The following is a 10,868-nucleotide window of genomic DNA, read 5'->3' as shown; positions in this document are numbered from 1 at the left end:
TTAACACGCCATAAACCCTGACCTCTGACCTTAGTATTCAATCTACACGATTTTATGATGTGTTCAATATACTGTGATCTATGTCATGCCATCACACCCGCAAAGCTGCCGTTTAAAGGGCGATTATCTACATAACAAAAGTGATATCTATATTTTCTTTTGAGCCTGTTCATCCAAATCCGCTTGTGATTGCAGTTGATTGTCCATAAATACAGCAGGGCTAAATTAGTGTCAGGTTTCCATCACAACTCATAGGAATCAATGTGTTTATTTGTGTATACATGTGGTCTTTAATTTAAAAAAATATATAATAACATCCAAACTCAAATATTGTGAATCTTTTATCTACACATGCAAAGCAAATTGTCATACAAAGTTCAACTAATAAAGAGAAATGAACTGATGGGTGGTCAGTAATAAGTGTGAGACCCAAAAGATGAGATCTTGAGTTACAGGGAAGAGTTTTTAAAAGAATCGAGCAATGGAATGAGGGCAATTACAAAGTGTTCAACAACACTCACAAATATGAAGTGTCAGAAATGTTCAAGGACTGACACCTCATTTCAAATACTATCTGTTTTTTTCAATGTAAATCACCTTGTAGCATATTACTCCGACCTCAGCTCCCTGCATCCATTCAACTTTTTTTCCTACAACATAATTTGCTAGTTTTGTTTAAGGTTGTCGAGCTATAAACTGAATTTGTGGTGGTATGTTAGATAATTGGCATGCATTGTTGTTTTATCTCATGTTCTCTTTTAGTTAAATATAATATAAAACAGAAACCCAGTAATTTACAATTTAACCAGTTGTAGTATGAAGTTGTGAAATTTCTAGTAAATTATTAAATAAATTAAGAATGACAAATAAGAATGTTTACCAAGCGATTTAATTTGGCTATTGAAACTAACTTTACCACATGAAAGAGACACTTGAGTTTAACAATGATCTTTTTTGTTTTGTTTAGTTTATTTCTTTATGTGTTTAAATAAAAGCTTGTGTAGGACTTTTTGCGATCCATGGCAAGCCAGGTGTTGCAGGGATTTCAAAGATAAAGAACAAAAATTGCATCCTCTGCTAGAGGTAAGCCTCTTATATATCAACAAGATTAAAAAAAAGAAAAAATATCTTCAGTACCACACACCTTCTGTCGAAAGAAACCTTGTTTAAAATGACTATACTGTCATTGCTTTTTAATTTTCTTAATTGAGCGAGTGATCTCGCAGGGATAAGAGTTTTCAGACAAAAAAATAATTGGCTTTATTCTTTTTTACTACTGAGCAATTCTGGGGCCTCCCAACCATCGATTGCAAATCCATCCAAACTCAATTATTGTGCTGGACACTGATGGGAAAGGGAGGAGAATGAAGAGAACCACTCAGCTTTTAGGTTTCAATCACTTTCATTTTCCCTTCTGCATCACTCACGTTTTTTTACCGAAACAGTCTCACACAGACAAATTATTGGTGGATGTAAAAAGTCTACACACCCACATCTTACTTTGAACAAAAATGAAATTGTATTTGTGCCATTTTAAGGCCATGGTAATGATTGTCTTCTTTGATTTCTTCACAGTTGTATTTGACCATATGACTATTAGTCCAACATATTACAGTTGTTCTAGTAATCTAGTTCTTTGAGCCTATTAAAAAACAAAGAGTAATTCATATAATCTTTTGTTAATCACATGCACAACAAAAGTAGAGCCTTTTCATTTGCTGTTTGTATAACAGAATTGTTTGTTATTAGTCCTTCTTATGATATATTTGGATGGATGAGAGTTTTTATTGTACAGTTGTCGGTTGGTTGTCATGTTTATCCCAATTCAGGGAGATTGCCAAAATAAGGACTTACTTCCTTGTCCTTTTTTAATTTTTTAATGTATTTAATTCTTTTAATTGATCGGAGTAGCAGAGTTTATGGACATTGGAACTGCAAGACAATTTTTTCCCCTTAATATGAGAATATTGTGTAAAAAACCAACCTCCTCTTAAAGCTTGAACTTGCCAATATAAGCTTAATGGTGGGAAATGAAAACTTGCATCACTAATGTGGACACCAACAATCTATATGTATTCCCTACATCAATAAAATATTTCTATGCTGCATATGTTTTGTTATGGGCCAATGAATTTTGCACCAGTCAGCTCTATATCAGCCACAGCTTGCTTGCTATTTGGAGCTCCCACTTTATTAAGCCGCTACTCAGTCATATGGGAGCTATCACATTGTTAACAAGAGCTGGTGGCACACACTGTGTGTATATTCTGTAATTTAACATGTAATTATAAACTTTTGTTCCTAAAAGCACAGTTTGCTGCACTAACATGAAAAGAAAAACACATAAAAGGGTAAAATCAAACAATGGCCTGTGAAGAACACACTAAACAACAGTTACTGACGAAGCAATAAGTTAGTAAAAGGAAAAAAGAAGCACTTAACGAAGAGCTGGGCAATATGCAGGACTCTCAACACACACCAACAATCAAAACAGAGCCGTGATGAAAAGTCTAAAGGTAAAGAGCAGAGGAAAGACTGACAAGCACAGACAGACAAGAGAGTGAAGGTTAAGATGACAAAAAGACAAGGAAGCAATGGTCAACAGGCAAAGAGAAGAACGTGACAGCTGTGATGAAATAGAAAAATGACGTGGAAATGATGGATCAGAACCAGTCTTCTTGGTTTATCACATTTTTCCCTGTAGACTACCATGGAAGGAGAAATATTGACAAAAAATGCATAGGTTAGTAGTTGAAGTCACATGTTTCTGGTAACAAGACCACACAGCTCAGTCCAGTCATCTCTACAGGGATTCCACCTCAGGAATAGAAGGTCATTCAGAAACAAAATAAGACCACAGGTTTCTTGTATAAAGGCTAGAGGCTAATCTAAGTAAGGTTTCAGCATTACTTGTATATTCAAATCATAATGAATGACTTATGAGTTGGGGCTATTGGTGTAAACAAACTCACTTAGATATTGCCAGAAACTTACCTGGACTTCTACATAATTTAGATGGTAAAAATTACATAACAAAAACATAAAACAACAGCAGCTATATTTTCTTCATGAGAGAAGTGTCATCAAAATGAAGTACCGCCACTCTGTAACTATTTTTGAACAGTTATTGAATAAAATTGCTGTTTTCCAATGGTAGGATCACACTTTACAAATGATTGTGTCATCAGGGACTTTAAAATAGCCCTGTCATAATATTGCAGCTATTTTCAAAAATGCAAAGAAACAAAGAATGCCTAATGCACTAAAATGTTTTCTCGTAATCTTGGAATTAAATCCCCCCAAATTTAGAGCACGTTCTCATGGAGACGCATACATGAACAAAGGAGTCTTTATGTCTCCCCCTACAAAAGAAGGAAGCCGACTTTGATATCATTTGTAGAGGTAGCCATCCAGCCCAGTTGGAAGCAATCTGTTCTGCACAAAAACAGAGTGCCATTTCCCTGCCCTGCACTCAACCTGAAGTGGAGAGCCTTTCAAAAAAGAATAGAGGGAAATAGAGTGTGATGGTATGAAAAGGGGTGAGCACATGGAGGGCATGGATGAAAAAGGATACGAGGGGAGAAAAAGAGCACTGAGAAAGAGGAGATGGAAGGGGTAGGGGGAGAGGTGAGAGAATGAAACATTGTGGAGAAGCGTAAAGAAAAAGAAGATCCTAAGAGCCCAGAAAAAAAAATCAACTCATCCCAAAGTATCTGCACCTGAGAGCAATTTGTCCTCAATTTTTGGAGCTTAATCACACTGTTGAAGTGTGTGCACAAAAATAATGACACACTTGCACACACAGGGCGAGTATTTGCAGAATCTGGAGGGAGTTAGACACGCGGATGATGTCTTGTGGGAAAACGGCAGGGGTATTTGAAGACATACCATGCTCTCCACTACTCTACAAAGTAGAAATTGAAGGTCGCATATCCATTTTTGAATGTGTGTCAGACACCACTTCAACTTTATATATCTAAATGAATTCATGATATATGGGAAATTATCGGAAAACCAGTTTTCTTTTGATTGTTATTTATTTTCAGATCAATAATTATGTGCATCATTTTTAGTTCGCAACAAAATTTGCTGGATTTTACTTCTGAAATCAGTCAATGTGGTTTCTTGAGTAATTAGAGGCTTATACTTTCATTCATTGAATTTGAGGTGAACCTCCATACAATAGACTTTCTTCTCAAGATGATTTCCTTAAAGGTTTGTATTCAACAAATAAATTACTACAAAAAATGGTTACCTTTCAATTTCTCCGTATGTTAAATCTAATAACTAAAACATATTAAACTTACGAAATGATATGCATAATAAGACGATATCTATAAAGAGAGTTCTGTATCTTTATCTGTATCTTTAAAGAGTTACTTTTTCATACACAAAACATTCAAATTTTTAAATATAGAATACCATAGCCTGACCTGTTTTGAATTAATGGTTGTATTTTTTAGAAGTGTTCATGTTGAAGAGTGTAAATGGAAAGAATGATGACTCTAAGTAGTTGTCAACCTTTCTTAGCTGTGGTGAAATCTAGAGTGTGCATGGCAACTCCTACTTACAGCTTATAATAAAATGGTCCCCACATCAGATGTGATGATGGAATGAACATTTGAGGAGGAGGCAATGTAAGAGTGGAAACGAGGAGTCTGTTTTGTGGTAAGGCAAGTTTGCTTTAAACACTGAGCTGTTATTGCAAAGGGTGGTTCAGGAACGCAACCACTCACTGCATTAACCAACTGCAAGAGGAATGAGAAGGGAATGAGGGACAGAGAAAAGATTGGTAAACCAGAATATAACCAAGCTAACCACATTATGTCATCGAGACTTTCTGATCTGCTAATGGCGCTGAAAAAAAAATCTGGTTTCAATTTGAATCCAAATATAGTTTTTAAGCATGTGGATATAAACGTGAAGGAATACAAGTCTTGTTGAGGATTATATAAGGTGACAAGCATTAATAGTAAGTCGGGATAACCAATAATGTAGGAATATGTTTGAGACAACCATTCAGCAATCCATTTTTGTACTGCTTGTTCTCATTAGAATCATTAATGGAATTGAAATTCTGTCCTCTTCAGTCAAATTTAAAAAGCAAAACACTGTAATATTGGTTAATATCAAGTAAATAACTCATGAACGGCTTTAAAATGTAAATTCACCTAGTATTTGATTATTTCTTATATCTTAACATAACTTCTGACGGTAAGGCCAATCCTGGGATTGAGTAGATGTATTTACCCATTATGTGATGCATGTAGACATCACATAAGACATCCATCATCATTCATTTTCCATAATGCGCATCCAAGAAAGGTTTGCGGGGGGTTGCTGGAGCCTATCCCAGCTGACAAAGGCGGAAGGCAGACTAGTACACCCAAGACTGGTCACCAGTCAGCCGCAGGACACAGAGAGAGACAAACAACCATCCATTCTCACAATTATTCCGCCACCAGGAGGAAATCGAGCCCACAATTACCTGCACCGAAGTCAGGCAAGTGAACCTCTACACGATGAGCCGGCATTGCAGAGACAATGTAGTGCAATTTACCGGAGAAATTCTAATGCAGATCACTGGAGAAGCTTCAGTCTTATTAATCATCTGCTTTACACATCCGGAGTACACACAGAGACAAATCACAGAGACCCTTTTGAATCTATTGGCAAAAGGATGAGAAGTGAGCACTCCTGAACTATCAATCACCCTGGTTCCAAATAATTAAAATTGTCTATGGCCAATCAACAAAGGTGATACATTACACTTCACCTCATCCTTGGCCAAAGACTGGTTTTCATCCGTCATTGTCCAAAGCCACCATCGTGCTACAAGATGTTAGAGAAGGAACATTGCCTGCAATGTGACAGCTTTAGAGGATGAGGGGCGGAATAGGCCATGACAGCTTTATTCATCCCATGCTTAAACAGCCTCCAAGGAGAGACTGCAAAAAAGCAACGTGAAGAGGACAATTACGAGCGATATTGAACGACTTTCTTTTTCCCGAAAAGAAAGCACTCCTTCTTGTATGTATGCTTCAACACTCACTAAAGCTAAAGTGGAAAAAAGGAGAGTGTAGCGGGTGACACTTTCATGGTGTACTGCACTGTCTCTTACTTACTTGATAGTGATGCATAGCAGATTTTGAAAATGCATTAATACGAGTGGGTATTATTCATAGGATGTAATTAATAAAGGGAAATTCCATAATTGTTTCTTAAATGCATGTTTTAAGGTTACGGGTGGCACAGTGGAGTGGTGTTTTGCACGTTTTCCACACAGTTCTGAGATTGTGTGTCCAATTCCTGGTGGGATCCAGCCTTTCCCTGTGAAGTCTTGATATTCTCTTTGTGCCTGTGTAGGTTTTCTCCGGGTACTCCGGTTTCCTCCCAAAAACATATGGCACACGCTTTGTCTGACATGATATAAGAAAGTGTGAGTTCTCTCGGGAAATAGTGCCATATTTAATTTTGCTATCGATGGTGGACAGGCCAGGTCCACTAATGACTACTTAGCAGCCACTCAGAAATACAAGCAGGCTATTAAAGAATAGTTCCAAATCAAGGGCAATATACTCAGCCTTGTAAATCAAGTCCACCCCAAACGAGCTTCATACCACCGTCTCCGCAGAGCCTTTAATGTGAGCTAGTGACTTTGATGAACAGATGTCTTCTTGCCAGTAATGACTTCTCTTGAAGTTATGTGCCAAAATGTCAAAATGGGTTATAAGCAGACTTTTTGAAAAGCAGTAGTAGTACTCTGCTTGGTGAAATGGTGGACAGGAAAAACCACCAATTCCTCTAATGGCCTGGTGAGTGTCTTCATGGGTCTGGTGCTCCACTTTTTCCTTCTGCAGTTGTTAGAGCTGAGCCTCACCTGCTCCACTCAACAGTAGTATCCATTAACTTTAGAGCTAATGTCCATACCAAAAGGATGTGGCTGCAAAGTCATAAGACTTATACTGTAGACTAAACTTTACCATATATTTATATAGTACCATAGTTGATCAACAATAGTTAAAAACATTTTACCTTTTTGTTGTAAAATCACTTAATTAGAAAATTAAATATTTTTCAAAATATGTAGAATGCATGTCTTTTTGTCAGTTCATTTTCCTCCTCCTCCTAATCATAATTATTGTCATCATTCAATATTTGACCAAAACACAATTCTAGATGTTCTATTGAGGATTGTAAAATACAAGGGGGAGAAATTGTGTGTCAATGTGCCTGTGTGAAATGCACTTCAATGCGTAATTGCAGCGGCTCCGAGAGTGTGAAGGGATCACTGGCACTAAATGGACAACAGGGTCACGTATCACATTCCCTTGAGACTAGAATAGGCTATTAAAAAAAAAAAGAAAAGGTATGTTCACACAATTAGGTTCACTCTTGAGCACATTCTTTTCTCAAACATAGTTAAACCATAGAAAAAAGAATGAGCCTTCCAATACTTATATCGGACATTGGTGGATACGGCCACCATAATAAAGCACCTTACAGCCTTGTTAAAAGTAATTTAGCAGTTTTTGATGAACAGTCCGTGTAGTTTTTGACAACATTTTCAGCAGTTGCACCACAAAAGCCACATGGTTTTGATTTTTCTCTTTTTAACTTTTTTCCTCTGGTTTCTTTTCTCTTCTCCTCAATGTGTCTTTCACATCAAGAGCCACCAGACACGTTATTAATCTGCAAACCCCTTCTCTTCTTTGCTCGTTGGCGCCGTCATCACATTTCCTCTGTTAAGTGCAATGGGTCTTCCCTTTTCACACTCTGTCACCATGCTTTATGTTCTAGTTCAAAAGGTTTAGTTCTGTTTCTCCATCAGGTTGGCAACATTTTGGAAAAAGAGCCATTTGAAACCAGCTGTTAAAAATATAACTTGGGAATTTTCACACCTTCTAATGATCATAAAATGTGTGAGTGAATATTTTGTTTTATGTTAAATTTAAGTTTAATGTTTGACTATTTTCAGATTGGTTAATTTTATTTTTGGGGTGTGCATTATGCAACTTCAATTTAAAAGAAATACACAAAAATATTCATCAAAATCCTACACAATAAAGGCAACAAATAATTGATAAATAGTGAGTCATGTCACAAATGGTCCACATTTTGTACATTAAGCTTAGTGATTTATTACAGACACATCTGTTTTCATAGGCTTAGACAACAGTCACACACTTAGATCACAAATTTATATCAGCTTTGAATAAGTGGCTCTTTTTTTATTTAATTTTTTTACATCAAGCCTGATGACGACAAACCCAGATGAAATTTATTGGTGGGCAGTGAGAGTTATCAGGGGATCAGTTTACTCATTGGGTGTAGGTCCAAAGCAAGGACATTGATTGGAAGGGTTGACAGATGATGCAGACAGTGAGGTGCAGACAGGAGACATTCCAGAGTCTAAATATGCAAGTGTTGTATGTCTTTGGCTGTCTTTCACATGTAGATTTCACCCTTGCAGCCCCATTTAAGTCCACAATCCATCATCATGTACAACATCAGCACTTTGTGTACATTTTAATGACAAGTTGCATGCCAGTCCATAATTCTCTTTAAACGACGTTGAGCCACATCCAGCAATTTTGAAAAGCTGAAGAATGAGACGTCCTTAACAAATGTGTTATTTTTGCTCAATAATTACAGAGTGAAATGTAAAAGAATTCCTTGGAGTGTTCTTAAACAATCATTACTTAGATTGGTGAATGTCATATATTTACTAGCTGTCAACAATTATGAGCACTTCTTATACACTGTACATTAGCCCCTTTGTTTACAAACTTTCACATTTAGCACGTGTCTGTCCTGATACTAAATGACGGAGATGACAATGAGGCCTGGTTTCTGTCAACACCAAAATAGGTGCAGGTCAAAGTTCAGGCAGGAAGTTGTAGAGGTATTCTGTCAGTGAAACAGAGGGCCAAACAAAGACACTGACAAAAGGAATGAGATGAAAGGAGACACCAGGATTGATGGAGGCTTGTGATGTTGACGGAAATACTGTTTTCTAAACAAAAATAGGCACCAATGACAATTAAGGTAAATTTGACATCCGATCCAAAACCACACCCAACATAAACAGTGGGACACTGAGTATTAATAGTTTAAATATTTTTGTGTATTTCCAATATAACCACAAAACTATTCAACCCCAGTCAGCAAGGGGAAATGCTTTTAAGACATGAAAAAAATGCCTTCATTCGTAGTAGGGTAAGGAAAACAAAAACAAACCCAAATAAAAATATACATTTTTAAAATATGTTGTAAAAGTGTACTTGATAATGTATATTTATGGCATTATTTGCCATGTGTGTTTCTGATGGAACATAAACAGTTGTGACACATCACAAAGTCTTTTCAGAGGATCAGTCAAAGGAAAAACAATGCCTGAATTATTCAGCAAGGCCATTTGTTTTCCCAACTGCAATCAGCCCACAGTAAACAGAATTTCATACTTTGCATGCAGTGATAACATGTACATGAAATCACTGACATTGTGAATCACAATGAGCAAACAACCAATCATCCACACTCACTAGTGTATTGTGGTATTTCCTGCTTCTTTTACACATACACTCATGACACACATACATGCCCACCTTTGTCGACCCCATATGTCTTAACAAATGAGGATAAAGGGCCCCCGGATGTATACAGTACTGTTGACTATTTATATAACAATTCGAGAAAAAAGTGAAGAACGACAACTATTCCAAATTTTCCTTGGAAATAATAATAATTACACAGAGAGAAGAAAAGTATGAGAGTGTGAATTTAACATGACTTTAGAGAATCTGAAGCACCAGAATATAAAAAATACAGAGGGACTTCAGAAATGTTCAAATAAAAAAAATAATGGAAAACACATTTTTACCAATAGTCTAATAGTAGTATTTTTTTAAAATGTCTATAAATGGTAATCTTCTTTAAAAATGCCTGATCAAATAGCCTATATCATAAGATAGCTTAAAATTTCCTCCTCACTAGTATGAAACATTGACAAGTGGTCCTGCTATCAATCATGCTGGACCCTAATACCAAAACTGTTGTTTTAAGAGAAGTCTAGCAGTGGTAAGTACATTCAACCTGAAAATTAAAGTTCATATTTCAGCATTAGCCTAACATTGTGCAGTTTTGGAAGTCCCCAGATACTCTTGTATCACCACACATTCTAAAACGTGTGCATTTGATGATTGATAATTCTCAATAGGCCATTGGTGTGGATATGAATTTTGAATGGTTCTTGTCTACAAGCCTCACAATAACCGCAACAACTTGCAAGTTGATGTGATGAGATTTGACAGTGATGAACAGTGTTTGGAGATGGTAGATAGGATTTTGGAATAGAGTGGTCAGACATGCCAAATGAAAACAGGAAAGTCCAAAAAACATAAAACAGAGACGAAATATCCGGCTACACACCAAGGATTTCTTTATTCCAAAAACGTTCATCTCTCCCACACCAATCTGAGCATGGAGAGCAGCTGCAGATGAACACAACAGGGGTTCACTTGAATATGAGTGACAACCATGTATGGTCCTTAGTTTGCAACATATTGCAATTTACAGACAGTAATCCAAGTGGGAAGAACATCTACTCCTGGGAAGCAAATGAATGGATAAGCAGTTCTAGACCATCTCGAACTTATTGCAATGTGTCTCTGTTGTGACTGATGTAATTCCAGCTCTTTTAAAGCGGTTACCTTTTGTATTGGATGCTGAGCAACCGCAGTGAGTACAAGCCGCCAACATTTTACAAAGACCGAACAGAAGTACTCCAGAAACAACACAGAGCGAAACCAAAAACCATGACTAAAGGCCAGCATGGAAAAAAAAGACTGCAGTGTCTTTCCCACGAT

This window comes from Stigmatopora nigra, chromosome 8 (assembly GCF_051989575.1).
Source record: "Stigmatopora nigra isolate UIUO_SnigA chromosome 8, RoL_Snig_1.1, whole genome shotgun sequence".
In the NCBI taxonomy this organism is placed as follows: domain Eukaryota; kingdom Metazoa; phylum Chordata; class Actinopteri; order Syngnathiformes; family Syngnathidae; genus Stigmatopora; species Stigmatopora nigra.
Note: the sequence above shows the minus strand (reverse complement) of the source record.